The sequence below is a fragment of the Dicentrarchus labrax genome, unplaced genomic scaffold (assembly GCF_905237075.1).
Source record: "Dicentrarchus labrax unplaced genomic scaffold, dlabrax2021, whole genome shotgun sequence".
Taxonomy (NCBI): domain Eukaryota; kingdom Metazoa; phylum Chordata; class Actinopteri; family Moronidae; genus Dicentrarchus; species Dicentrarchus labrax.
Genome location: NW_026136706.1, coordinates 6586220 through 6600967, shown reverse-complemented (window position 1 = coordinate 6600967; position 14748 = coordinate 6586220). Strand labels below are relative to the sequence as shown.

The following is a 14748-nucleotide window of genomic DNA, read 5'->3' as shown; positions in this document are numbered from 1 at the left end:
AGCCTTGTGGTAAATGCAGAAGGTTTACAGAATCTACTATCATGTGATGCGTTCTGTTGATTGTGGCTGCTTTTTGTTTGCTTCCCTGTCCAGTAACTTTAGAACATTTCCACAAGTGGCTTAAGACATTTGTTTTACACTATATGCACTAATTATATAAAATATAACCACAGTCGATTCTGGATAAATGGTTTGAAGTTAGGGTTAGAAGAAGCTTCTGGTAGAGATGACAGCATTTACGAGGTACACATGAACGCACCATGACAAGTTCCTGTTAAAACCGCGCTTTTCTGAAGAGGATGTGAGCAGGGCCACAGGAATTCAGGAAGCAGCAAACTTGAGCTTCGTGTGGACTACAGCCAGAAACTTGAATATTCTATCCTTGGCTTCATTTTTATACCAGCAGCTTTTGTTCAACTACAGTGAGATAAGTTATAGGCAGTCAAGGTAGGTCGAAGAGCCCACATCTGTCTGTACATCTGTCTGTAGTTGCAGAGTCTGTACTCTCCAACTGCGCAGCTATCATGTTAGGCTACTGGTGATTTACATTTCTGCTTACATAAAAAAAAGGCTTTAATTCAATATACAGTACTGTGAAAACGTTTGTAGTCACTTAAAGATCATTTCAAGTTAAGGCATTTATGCAAGCAGTGGACATTGAAGTAAATGTGTTGTTTATTTGGACTTTTACGTAGAGAAAACACTGAAAGTCCAGGTGATATAAAAAATGTAATTGTAACCCTTTAAGACTGCATCCTCAGCCAGTTTGAGGACAGAGGTCATTCGTGGAGTTTCCAGATGGACTAAGTTGCTAAGTGAATCTAACCAACAGTAATGTAAACAAAAACCAGCCCTTTCCTGTCCTCAAACTGTCCTCCGTTGGCTTCCATTTTATGTGAACTTTAAAGATAAAAGCACAAGAACAGGCATATTGTAATAGCCGTATTTTCTTATATGATGTTATATTAAATATTTTCAGACAGCCTTAAAGCAGAGGATTTACAGAATCTACTACCATGGAAATGTGATGTGTCCAAACTTTACATGTCCACAAGAGGCTTAAGACATTTGTATTTTACTATATGCAATAATTACATAAAATATATCTACAGTCGATTCTGGATTAATGGTTTGAAGTTCCAGTATTTTTTTAGGGGCAGAAACAAATCCACAGTACTTGTCATGGCGCTGTTAAGGTCTTGAACTTTTGGAGAACTGAGTATTTTCTGTCTCATTGCAGATCATGGACTTCCCATGGCTGATGTCCTGGTTGGAGAGACTTTGGTCTTGGGTTGCGCCGTTTTTAGGTGACCTTCATTACATCTTTAAACAGTGTGAGGATATTTAATCTGTGAATGAATGAAGCAAAGCAGTGCATTAGAAAAGACCAGATAGTCGGGGAGCCAAAGTATCAAAAGCTCAATAAAATGGGTTGAACCTGACATGGTCTGCCATACTTTTTATTTGTGTTTTTTCTGTTAACTTTGACCCTAAGAACCGACAATTGGATGGTCTGCTCTGCCGGAAACATTGCGAAAAAAAATTGTGGCCATTTTAGTGTATGTACCATTTTTTATCAGAAAAATGTGAAAAATGTTTAGTTTTTTTTCAAATCCTCAGTGGGTTGGGTAAGCTGTCAATAAATGCATTCCAGATGTACAGAACACATGTGGTGACATCCAATAATCCAACATCCAATGAAAACTTAACTAAAACACAGCAAATACTGCCGCTGCAAGAAAAGCATGTGTGCCCGAGGATGCTCCTGTGCAAGAGCCAATGTGAAGTGTGGCATTGCATGTCTCTGCACCGGGGACCCCAAAAGATGTTCATGTGGACATTAACAACCATGTTAAATATCCAGTATGTCCTTCAGAATTTTGAGAGTAGCCTAAAATTCTATTGAGGTTCTGAGCCTGTTGATCGCCAACTAGCAGTGAAATCATCACAGATCCATTGATTTTGGTTGGATTTTTATATTTTTTTCTGTAGAATGAGTATACTGTTTTGGTTAGAATGGCATATTGACTGATGCCATAACTTGGGGGAATAGTTGATTGCCAATGAAGTAAAGATGAAAATATTGGGAAAAAGTGAGAAAACGCCTAATTTGTTTGCATCTTTTTAAAATAATTAAAAATGGAGGAGAGCCGAACACTGACAGTGAAACTCAGTCTGTAGGATTCCTGTATACTGCTCTCATCTGAGCCTCAGCATGTATTTGGCTTAAATAAAGCCAGAAGAAGTTTCTGAAGGACAGTGCCACATGATTTCTGATGACTGTTATTGATATTTACAGGACGACAACCTCAAGTAGCGGTGACTGATAGTACCGGTGTTGTTACCACCAGAGAACTAAAGGGTAAACAATCAAAAGGCCTCAAAATGACGATCGAAACAGTGAGTGATCCAGATAATCGTGCAGGTGAGCATTGATATTTTCAAGTATTTCCAGCCATTTGAAATCAAATGAAAGCTGCTCCTGTTTCAAAAGTAAAACCCTTTCAAAATTATTTTTGTTTGAGCATCTTGAATGAATTCATTTTTTTTTTCTTGTTCAGGGAAGGATGTTGGACAGGCTTCCCAAGCAACTTACAGTGCAACAGGGGGCGGCGTCATATGTGCTGACAAAATAGCTATCGACACTATTGACGGCGATATCGATCTGTCAATATCTGTGAAAAAATCAAACTAGGTGCAGAACATTTTGCCAAGGATCACTCCTTTATCCTGTGAATGCTTAAAAACAACGCTAAAGCCAAAAAAAACTGTTATTAACCTGAATGATGTGATTGGATTTATTTGGATCTCTTTAAGCTCATTGGCTAATCTTCCAACAGTCCACATTAAAAACATTTAAACATACAATCCATAGATAATTTGCACACAATTGAATTGTCGCTGCACACATTATCATATACACACACACACACACACACACACACATATAACCTACACTGGCACATAGTACAATAGTGTAATGAAAACTACATATTTCAGTCGACAATCGATTGCAATCAAAAGCGATGTGAAATATTTTTTAAAGGTCAAGAATCCTACTCTGATGTTCTGAAGACTTATCTACGGCTCAAACAAATGACCAGAAAAGGATACTAAGCAGGAGTGATACGAATTTATTCTGTCTGTGCATTATTTGGTTCATGCCAGTTTTTATAGTCAAAATAGAAACATTTTTAAAATCTTATTCCTGTTTTTTTAGAATAGATCACACCCAATAATGTTAAAAGTAACATTTGGAAATAATGTTCTCTTATGAAATTAAATCTTTGCAATTATGGAAAAATAAAAATCCCATTTTCATTACAGACTGAAGGTTTCATCTGTTATCTGTCATTGGGAGTCGTGTTGATGAATTCCAAATGGATTTAACATGAATCGACTGAAGCACATTATGTAGTTGAGAGCAGGCTGCTGCACACTATCTACCGAGCCACTAGAGGTCGCAACTGTACAAGTTTTGATTTTGATTGTTTGGGTTTGCCATGGTAATGAAATTTGCAATATAGCACAGTAAACTTAGATAACATCCAATTCAATGACCATTGAGTTTAAATTATGATTCAACCTTTAAAAACTTTTACCTTTCAGCCTATTGAATTCTAAGTGTTAACTATGGGGACATAAACATGAATAATACAATACACAGACTAACAGTTTCAGCCCCAGCCACACACATACACACAGACTGCTTACATATGCTGTTAATCACGAGTCAATTAGTTTGAGAAGATAAAATTAGCTCTTAAAACTACACATGATTGTAACTTTGACTTTCTCCAATGGTTAAATATTAAATATCAGGGGGAAACAACAGGCATATTTGATTTAATTGGGAAATAAATCAGATTAACCTTAAACTGATTTGAGATCAGTGTCAGATGTTGTGTCTCAATCAGTAAACTGTATCCTCAATGGATTGACATTTATTGTTGGATCACAGCCAACTGCTTCAGCTACATACTGACAAGTGAATATGATTGTTTTGACTTACTTGCGACCCCTCCTCTCTGCCCTGGAAAGAGGCCTTGAGTACCTGGCTTTGGACCAAGGAGCTTTGGTTGTGTGGAGTAAGAGTGCCGAGGCATGGTGGCTGGAGGATCTACTTGGAATGGAAACAGTCTGACGCACTTTGTAGATCATAAAACGGCAGCAGGATTAGCGCTAGCCTATGGGGGACAGTGAATGACAAACACAATCTTACCCCTAATGTGAACTGAACTTGCTTTTTTTAACAGAGCTGTGCATTATTTGTCGGGGGAACTGTCAGAATCACATCCCAAAAAGTGTTTCTTCAGTCTTATGTGTTGCTTGCTCCCAAAAGATGTACAATGAACCGCAATTGACATGTTTTCTTTGTCAACTTCTAGTGATGAAAGAGTACTCCATGGAATTAGCATTGCACTCTCAGCACTGTCAGACTCCGATGCGGCAGGACCAGAGATATCGTATTATTAAACCTGACACATTACACACGAAGCAACTCGACCACCGACAGTTCAGAGATTTGTGTGAGTTATGCTAACTGGGGTTTACTTGTACTGTGGTCGACTCTGACTCACGTGACATCACTTGAGTCAATTATTCAGACTTCACACAGCGCTGTCTGCAGTTACAAAAGGTTTCATACAACTTTTTCCATGTGCAGTAAAACTCCCCAAGGCCTGTAAACAGACTTTGATTTATAAAGAATATATATAGAATATAATTCAACGTTGTTTGTTGTTCTGAATTAGTTAAAAATGACCTAAACCACACCTGAGCTAATATAACAAGCAGAGGTTGTGATGAAGAGGACATTCTGACAGTGTGACTTTCCTTGACCAGCCATACCTTGTCAAATAACATTTTAAAATAAAAGCCATCATTCTACCTATTAATAAACCAGGCATTCCATCCATAAATAAAGATGTGTCACACACTGTAATTTGTTGTGGACCAAGGCCTAGTGCACTGGTGACACCAAACATCAGAATGCATTCGGATGCCCTATTGTTCTACTTTCTCGCTGCCACCTCAACATGGGGGACATTTTTCACATGCCACTGCACTGCCAAGCTTTCGAAACGTGAACCCCCGCCAGGCCAGACAGCGAATGCAACCCGGCGGAGAAAAGGGGGTATCTGTTACACAGGCAAGAGGCCAGCTCAACAGTATTTGTTTTAACAGCAGGCTATTAGCAGGCATGCTTGTCTTGTGCATTTACAAGGGTTTCTAATCATGTCAAAACCCCTCCTCAGTAGTAAAGATAAAAGGTTGGATTTTTCAATTAATTGAGACTGTAAAGTATCAAAACTGAAGCTGAGTGCAAAGGCTGAATATCACACTGCTTTGAGAGTCACACTAAAAGCGCTGATACGTTTTCATGTAAATGTACAAACTCCTGCGTGTGAAGACATACAGTATACTGATGAAAATAATAATATACACAATTTACCCTCATAAGGGTTGTCTGGTTGGTTGGGAAAGAGATCTTTAGGAACACAAAACTACAACTGGTATAGGAAGTATAGTGTATTCAGGGAGGAAGGGAGATTATTATTTAATTTGTTGAAAGTCAGAACTAATTCTCTTGCATTTACTGCACTTCAATGCGTTCCCCACAACTTAAAGCTGCAGTAATCAATATTTTTTAATTTTATAAATGTTTTTATTGAGTGGATCACAACTGCTTTATGTGAAAGAACTCTGCAGTTCCTCTCAGCACCACTAAGAGTTTTTACTTTAATATCTTTTTATTCATTGTTTCGGTTTTACAGCTAACACATTTACTGATTCACTCTCACCGCTCACATCATCATCGTTTCCGGGTGCAGCTGTTTTCAGTGAAAAAAGCTCTGATAAGCACATTGTACACTACCTGCCCAGCACCAAACAAATGATAGTTAGCGACTAGCTGGTGGAGCATTTAGCAACTAAAAGAGCCGGACTTTCCTCACGAGTTGGTGGAGAGAGAAGGAGAGAGAACGTTGCACTCGCATTCATCAGGTGGCCAGAAACACAACTCCAAATGTATGCTAATGTTGCCGTAACACATTCACTTTTAAAAGGTTTTTACACTTAACCACAAGCCAAAGTTAATGGTTAACCTTGTGGGGACCAACTCTTTATGCTTCAAAACTGCGGAAAGTCCCCATAACCTTACTGTGTGAACAGACCTCCCACAACATGAGTAATTACAAGCACCATAATGATGAGTCGTAAAATACATTTCCTCACAATTTGGTCAACAAGTTACTCTCCACAAACCACAAATCCACACAACTTTATCTCTCTCTCTGAGTTCATTTATTGTTGTGAAAGCCTGCTGTGGACCTGCCACGGCAATAATTTACCTCCTGATAGATTTCAGCTGTGTGAATGAATGTAGTTAGATTACCAGCTTCATTTCATCCTATCACATGTAAACTGAAAGATAAGTTCAAAGTTGTCTTGGTTGATGAGAACACTGACACCAAGCTACATCCTGGTGGATGCTTTAAATGTTTATCAGCCTAAGAGATAATCTTAAGAGAATGGAAGGTTATGTAGTTCCTGGCTGGGTTTGGAGACAGTAAATTGGTTTGACAGGTTTCACTTTCTGAATGTATAAAGTAAAATTATTACATTTAATAATATTTTTTATTATAGTATGCATTAGTTTAAAACATCTCTTTAACACACACTTCCTTTGCACACACAAAGCACACCAGTCCCCAAGTTGTCCCAAAATAGCACCTCTTGGCGTAAATGGTTTCTGAAATAGCCTGGAGTTGAAAAGGGATAGACATTGATACCCTGAGAGGTTGTTGGGTCTCAAGTGTCATCTCACTTCTTTCATTTTGTCTGTGTCACACATACATATAGAACTGCTGGGCTTATAGGTTCTCATTCCCAATGTCTGTAGAGTAGACAAAGGTTTAAAGGCCAGTGTTTCAGCTCATTTCCTCCTGAGGAACAAACAGAAGTGATGGGTTAGAAACTACTTTATAGACATGTGTACAAAACATGCACAGGACATCCTATAGGTTGATTGCAGCATTCATTAATCAGGCCTGTGTCACCTGTGTCTCTACCTGTCTTCACTTTTTGCCATATTAACACAAGCCTTTTTTTTAAATATATAACTATGCAGTGACCTATTTTTAATTTACAGTACAGTAAACTTATAAAAAACAAAATAAAAAGGTAAAAACCCAATTGAATGCAGTAAATAAATATAATTAGCTGTAATTATGAACAGTTGGATGTGATTAATCAAATTCTTACTGCTACAGTTGGCTTAGCTCTGCGGTTCTCAAAGTGTGGGGCGCGCCCCACTGGTGGGACATAGAGACTTGACAGGTGGGGCGCGCCAAACAGGAGGAAATTTTCCTTTTTATGCCTTTATATCTTTATCCAAACATCCCAACTGTCCCGAATAGTGATAGCTGCTCCTTGACGCCCGCAAATGAGATCAAATCTCCCGGAATCTGGAGCAAGACCGCGCACTAGACTAGAGAGTGACTGCGCGCGTGTGTGTTTGTGTGACTATAAATGCAGCGCGTGTGAGAGCAAACCGTCCTTATAGCTGTGTGTTGCCGCTTATTAGACCGATCAACCCCGGGGGCGACACCAAGTGTAACAGGAATTCCCGTCCCCACCCCCCTGGACGAACCTCCCTGAAATGACTTTTTGCAGGTTGGGATGTCTGCTTTATCAATGCCTTTCTTTAATGACAGCAAAGATCATACATTCAAAACAAAACACCCACAAACAAAGTAATCATTACTAGCCTACATGCAGTCTAAATTAAAAGAACATTAGATATGAGACCCCGAGAAAAATTTATGTATGTATTATAATCTATTTTTGAACTTGATACAAATTTTGACACAGCTGCACTTTTATTTTCTTTATTTTTGAATTTCATGTAAGTTATGACACACTGCACTTTTATGTTTTTTATTTTTGAACTTGCTGTTATGATGTATTTAGTTTGGATTTAGATACAACTTGTTACTATACTGATACTACTTGTTACTTCAATAAATTGGAAAACATTTTAAGCTTGTTGCCTATTTTATTAGCATTGTGTTGGGGTGATGGGGGCAGGTGGGCCTTGAAAATCCCCCTTGTCCATAGTGGGGTATGACCGAAAAAAGTTTGAGAACCACTGGCTTAGCTCAACACACGATAAGGGTTTGAGGTCAAGATGCTGGAATTTGAGGTCACTGTCTCCAAGGCAGTCTGTTGGTCAAGTATATGTAGGAAAATCTTAATCCTCTGTTGGCTTACACAAACACAGGAAACAAACTCATAAACTTAAGTAACTGATAAAGAAAGATCCCATAGAACCAGACCAGATTCTAATGCAACAAAATGAAAGTACACTAAAAACCAAGCATTACAGTTTGACAAACGCTACAAAAAAAACTTTTAAGTGTAGTTGTAGTCACCACAGTTAACAGTAAATGATGTCCTCAACAGTCAGCACAGTGCAAAATAAGCTTCACATAACAGAAATAATCTGTTGATTGTCAGAACTCCCCAAAGTAATTGTTCAGAAAAATAAAAAATAAAAATCTGATGGCAGCGCTTCAAGGAAAAGTCAAGACATCACCAAAGTTATTACAGTTCATCCTCTGTCAACACTTCACATGTACCATATTTCAGGGCATCCACCCACAAGTTGTTAAGAGACAAAACCAAAACATTTGAATCTCATGGGGGCACTGGAAGTCAAGTAATCAACAACAAAATCATTACATTCATCGTCTGGTGGACCATAAATGTACGGACACAATTGTATGGCAGTCCGTCCAATGGTTGTTGAGGGCTGGACCAAATTGGTTGACTGACAGACCAATGGACATTGCCATCATAGACACCCAATGAGGATTGCATGGCTAAAACTTGTACTACATGACAGATCATCTATTATAACTAAATATTTTTGTAATTGCACAACCACTAGCTTCCATTAGCGCTGATTTAAACGTCTTAATTTCAAAAGACAAAAGGGATTCTAATCTGCTGTGAACAATAGCAAATGGGACATGTGCTCTGCAGACAGGGTGGATCAAAGATGGCTGTTGATAGCTTTAAGACCTAAAAAAAACGTCAAATTGATTTATGATGGTGGACTTGCCGTTTCAGCCTTTTACAGCTGACTGAACTGAAAACAAACGGGGATAGAACGTCAGTGTTGCTTATAATGTTTAGCTGGAACGTGTTTCAATATTTATTTGGCTTTGGGAGCAAATGCAGAGCAGCTGTTTCTCATGCTGTTCCAATGTATGTTGGACCCAGAACTGCTCGGTAAGGATACTGAGTTTCGCTCTGTCTGTGGTCTGGTCTCGGTAAAATGCTTAACAGACTTTCTGTTACGTGAGGTTAGCTTTGATGATGAGGATGTTTCTTTACATTGACTTGTTTTTATGTTCCGCTTCATTTCAGTCACACATTTGACAGATGGTTGCTGATCCCATGTTTGCGTGTGTCTTGTATGTTTGTACTTGCAAGTCATTGAAAGTAAGAGACAGATTCTACATTTAACATTTAAAATTGAAAATTAAAACACAAATGTTCTTTCAATAGAGCTGACAATACAATATTGAATTTGAATTTCTTTCAAATCCTGTCAGGTCTACAGACCGTTTTAGCTTATTGTTTTGGTTTTCCGAGCAGGAGAGTAACTTTTTTGCTTCACTCACACTCATAACACCATTTCTGGACACAGCAGGCAGCTATTTTCAGCTAAATGCTCAGATACGCCGCTTAACACCAAAGTGACACCAGACACAGTTAATGACTGGCTGGTAAACATAGTGGAGCATTTAGCAGCTGGAGAGTCAGATATTTTCCTCAGGAGTAAGCGGACACCAAAAAGTGTGCCTAGAAGAGAAAAACACAACTAATGTGTAAAGTTCGCCATGTCAACCTAAAGGACCAGTGGAATCTAGGGGCGTAGTTGTAGATTGCAGCTCCTTCGCTTCACCCTCCTCTTCCAAATGCAAAGGAGAAGCTAATGAAAACTGCCCTATCTAGCGTGTTTGGTTTGTCCGTTCTGGGCTATTGTAGAAACATGGCAGCCTCCATGGAAGATACATTTGGCAGCATTGTTCTCCATATTATATTCCATTTCCACCAAGACACTGGACCCTCAAAAGATAATGATATGTTTGTATTTTTGTTCAGCTTGTTTGCACTTGTGTCACCAAGTGGCCAAAATTTATTTTAGGATTTATTTGTTGCTTTCTCTCATACTCTTGATTCTCAGTATCATTTCCTATAAAGCTTTCCTTTTCACAAAATCATTTCATTAGCTGATATGCCTGTTTAACAGGAACTTATTCACGTTCCATGCTTTGTTGATAAAAGAAAAATCTAGTTACCGTGAGAGAGGTGAGCTTTGAGCCATGGGAAATGGTATGGTATGTGTGAGCATCATAAAATGAGTCTGAAAATGAAACAGCCCAAAGCACTTCAAAAGATCTGACAGCAGTGAATTAGTGAAAACATAACAGGTCAAAACAAGGACACCCATGTTTATTTTACTTGACTTTCTCATGGTCGTCTGGCTGCAAAGGTCACTCACTCATCTGTTCGGTAATGCAACTGCATCATCAATAGCTTTCAACCAAGGCAACCAGGGCCTCAGCTGTACAAATAAAATGCCGGGATGTTGTTTGAGTTGCCATGTTTGTGGTCTGACACCTGTACGGAGTGAGATAAGGGTCAGAAAAGGAAAGCTCAAGGTTTGATCATAAGAACTGTGCTTTGTTCCTGGATGTGATCTCTTTGACACATCTGCTTTATGACTCTTTTTTTAATGATCCGAGGAAATGATATAGCACCAATGATGAAAGCTTGAATAAAATTGCTTCAACATTAAAGAGTCTTTTGAGGGCAAGCCAGCCCTGGTTTATCGGCAAAACAATAAGCAGACAGGCAGCATTTGGCTTTGAAAATAATGAAAATAAATCATTCCTCCTAGCTACAGAGATAGGGCTGAATTGCAAATTGGTGGCTGCACACAGATGATTGTGTGTGTGTACGTGCAGCCGTGGCTCAAAATGGGATAATATGAGACTGAGGCAAAGTTGCAAATGTCAGTTTAATTGAGCCAAATAATGTTGTTAGGGGTTGCACTGAGAGGTCAGGAAGATGAGACTATCTATAGCGCCATGGCCGTGTGGAAGATATGATAAGAACAAATCTTTTACTAACCTCACTTTACCCTTTGGTACAGTAGTGTGTTGACCTCTTGATGTACTGTAAAGGGGCCACAAGGCATACATGTTTTAACCACTATAGCTAACAATCTGTGGAGCAGCATGGCCTCTTTCAGCAGGACTGTGTCTGCTCCACCTTTAGATTTCTCTCTGATAAATCATACCACATGTCCTGTAGGTTCTTTCATGCAATCACGTAGGTCTTCAGGCACTAAAGACTGTTTGATGATCACAGCTTGTGCACCTCATCATTATTTATGTTCTATTCATAATTTCCTGAACTGACAGAGGGTAGGCATTTTTCACTTAAGGAAAGGTTTGTATTTAAGATGGTGGCAGGAAAGCAAAATAAGCATGTATAATTATACATATAGCAGTAACTGAATATATAAATATATATTAGTGAAAAAAAGAACATTTACCCTGGTATTCCTATCTGAGACATTAAACACTGATTATGATAGATAATATGGCAGCACAGTGCAGATTTGACATACAACATTAAAATATTCACAGCATCAGGAATAGTTTATAACAGCCTTTTTTAATCTTAACAAGCGACAGTATTCCAGAGACGGGGTCCAACTGCAAAAAAATAGAGGCAACGGAACAGCTTTCTCTTCAAGCTTTACTTTCGTCACTGATGCTCGCTGTCATTGCGGCTGTGTCACTGAACCCACTGGTGACTTTTTTTAGTTTTCTGCCCCTCTGTGGTTTACTTGTTTGCATCAAGACGGTCTTGTGGTGTTTTCTGAAAACTTAATGAGGAGTTTTTGACAGCTGGTGGACCTGGGGCTTCATTTATCAACAGTTCTTATGCACACTTTTGTGCATAAACTGTGCATACTCATTTCCACCCACATAATGTGATTCATCAGGTTTTTTCTTGTGTGTGAGAGCGTGCGTACATTTGTGTATACAGAAACTCCTCATCGTCGGCTTTTGTTTGTTTGTCCACTTGATATTGCTTACGACAAATGTGCCACTGGGACCTTTTGAAGGGAAATGGTGGATTTGGTGTATTCATGTGAATGAGCCTTATCGTGCATGAACAACGCTATGTAGCATGCATATTATTGTTGATAGCACACAACTTTGCCAGAATACTGCATTCGTACATATTATAAATGCCAATTACCTTGTGTACACTGGCAGTTCTTACACAGTAAGGCCCCTAGATTGCACTGGACACCAGTTAGCCAGTAAGTATTTATTTAAATAAATACTTTCTTTTGTGTATATAATACTACTACTGCTACTAATAATAATCAGGGGTGCACATAACTTTTTCAGTGAGTTATTCAGGTGAGTACCAGGAGATGGTGTTTGGTACTCACCCCATATGTAGCGTGGTCTTAATAAGTGCAGTCTTCCTCACTGTCCTCCTTAGTGTCGCCCCCACTGTCCTCTGCTTCAGCTTCCTGCATGGTAGATGATGAAGATGCTGCAGATGCACCTCCCTGTCCTTGGTTGAGCCTCCGATTAGCTATCTCCATCCACAGGTCAACAGCTTGCTTTGGGTCAAATGTCTCTGTAGTCTGCTTTGACAGGTGAATGTGCATCAGGGCTGAGAGATTTCAAACTCTGAGTAAGTTTTTTCCTTGTCTCTGTCAGCATCAGCATTAGAGACAGTGTGTGCCCTGCGGCCTTCACCGTCAAGCAGAAGTGTGAACTGTCCAATGGCCACCATGAGTTCATCCTTACATTCTCCAATGGTCAGCTTTTCCTTCTGAAACCTAATCGATGTGGTTTTCAAAATGTTGCCAATGTCAAGCATGTTTGACAGAAAGCACTGAAAACGCTCTGTGCAGATATGCTGCAAGTCACTGTTATCACCTGTGGCCAGTTGCATTTTAATGGCTGGCAATAGTCTCGATATTTTTAACAGTGTTCCATGCCTCCATGCAGACCATCTGATATTATGAAACTTACCCAGTTTCACAAAGGAGATCCCATTTTCTTCACACACACTTCTTCAGTGCAGCAGTTTTCCTTTTTTTTGCTCCACGTTTTTGTAAATAAAACTGCAGCAGCTTGACCACAGAGCGATTCAATGTCCCACAGTAAGGAACGTAGCGATCAGCTGATTTTGCGCAATTCTCCAGTGTGTGTGCGGTGCACAGAATGTGAACAAGGGAGTCTCCAACCGCAGCAAGTTGACGGAGTTTTGGCACAACGCCATTGTACACACCGACGTTGAGAGCAGCCCCGTCTGTGCAGACAGCGACCAACTTTGTTGTCCAGTCATCCAAGCCTGTGTCCTGGAAAAGTCTCATCTGTCTCAGTCCGTTTGTTGTGGCCTGTGCGGTTCGGTCAGCACCCAGTTCGATCAGTCCAAGAAAGTCTGAGGTAAACTCTCTTTTGCTGGACACAGACACAATGTTAACAATGTCCAGCTTAGTTTTTCAGATGTCCTCAAAAAGCAGTCTCCAAAATTCAGCAGACTGCAACTTGGCTCGTAACCCCCCCCGCTGATGGTGTGAGCGATGCTCTTCATCATCCCTGTGCCCCCTTCACGTGAATGATATGCACCTCTGACATTTACTCCTAGCCGCTTCAGTAGAGGAACATCCTCAGAATAGGAAGACATGGGACGTGTTTAGCTTTATGGAAGGCGAGGAGAAAAATATTAAACAGATGTTCTTTGTTCTTCATTCAGCTTGTCTCGCCATCTGGTAAGTGGCCGACTGGACATTTCTTCTCGGCTAGCTTGTTTAGCAATGGCTTACTCCACATTTGTGTGCTCCTTGCTCTTTTCATGTTTGTCAAATAAAGGATGGTTGAAATTCTTTGGGCCTTTAAAAAACGCACCTGTTTTGTCTGCTAGATGTGGATGTGAGCGACAAATCTTGCACCACATTTCAGTGCGCTCATCGTTAGCTTCAAGCCACTGCACATCTTGGAGCCACTTTTCCGAAAAAAGTATTTTCTTCGGCTCTGGCTCTGGTTGGCGTTTCCTTGTAGGGGGCGAAACGCCAAAGAAGCTGCTTGATGTCTGTTGCTTTTTGGACATCTGACAGTAGTTGACAAGCAACATGTGTCAGGTTAGATGAGATCGGTCAAGTACGCAAAGGCGTGTAGTAACACAAGTGGCATTACGCATTCCTGATTTTTTGTTACGCATGCATACCTGCGTACCAGTTATGTGCACCCCTGATAATAATAATACATTTGGCCTTTAACATGTTATTTATTTCATTTATTTCATTGAAACTGATATGAATTGAAAATGATGTGGCTGTCTACGCTTGGAGCTAGGGCTTCATCTTAAACAAGAGCATGAGCACTGAAAGAAAAGTCAATTTAAGTTACAGGGATGGAGACTATAATGGTACTTGACATGATCCCTGTAGGAGCTGAATGTGGTTGTAAAAAAAAAAAAAATGTGTACTTGTATTTGTAAAAATCCCCTTCCCAAACATTTAGTTCCCAAAAGACATGAGGTGATGTGAGTTATTGGCTTGGCTACGCTGCTCATTTCACAATCCAACTCCCCTCTCCTGTCTGGTATCATCATTGAAACACTTGGTGTAGA

At 39.7% G+C, this 14748-nt stretch overlaps 1 long non-coding RNA gene across 1 annotated transcript; it reads left to right on the top strand.

Annotated features, from left to right (window-relative positions):
* The first annotated feature begins 278 nt into the window (after window positions 1–278).
* LOC127365212 (uncharacterized) lies at window positions 279–3328 on the top strand. The gene is made up of 4 exons (XR_007885155.1): window positions 279–447; window positions 1241–1307; window positions 2300–2425; window positions 2562–3328. It is a non-coding gene; the product is annotated as an uncharacterized LOC127365212 (long non-coding RNA).
* Window positions 3329–14748: the final 11420 nt, after the last annotated feature.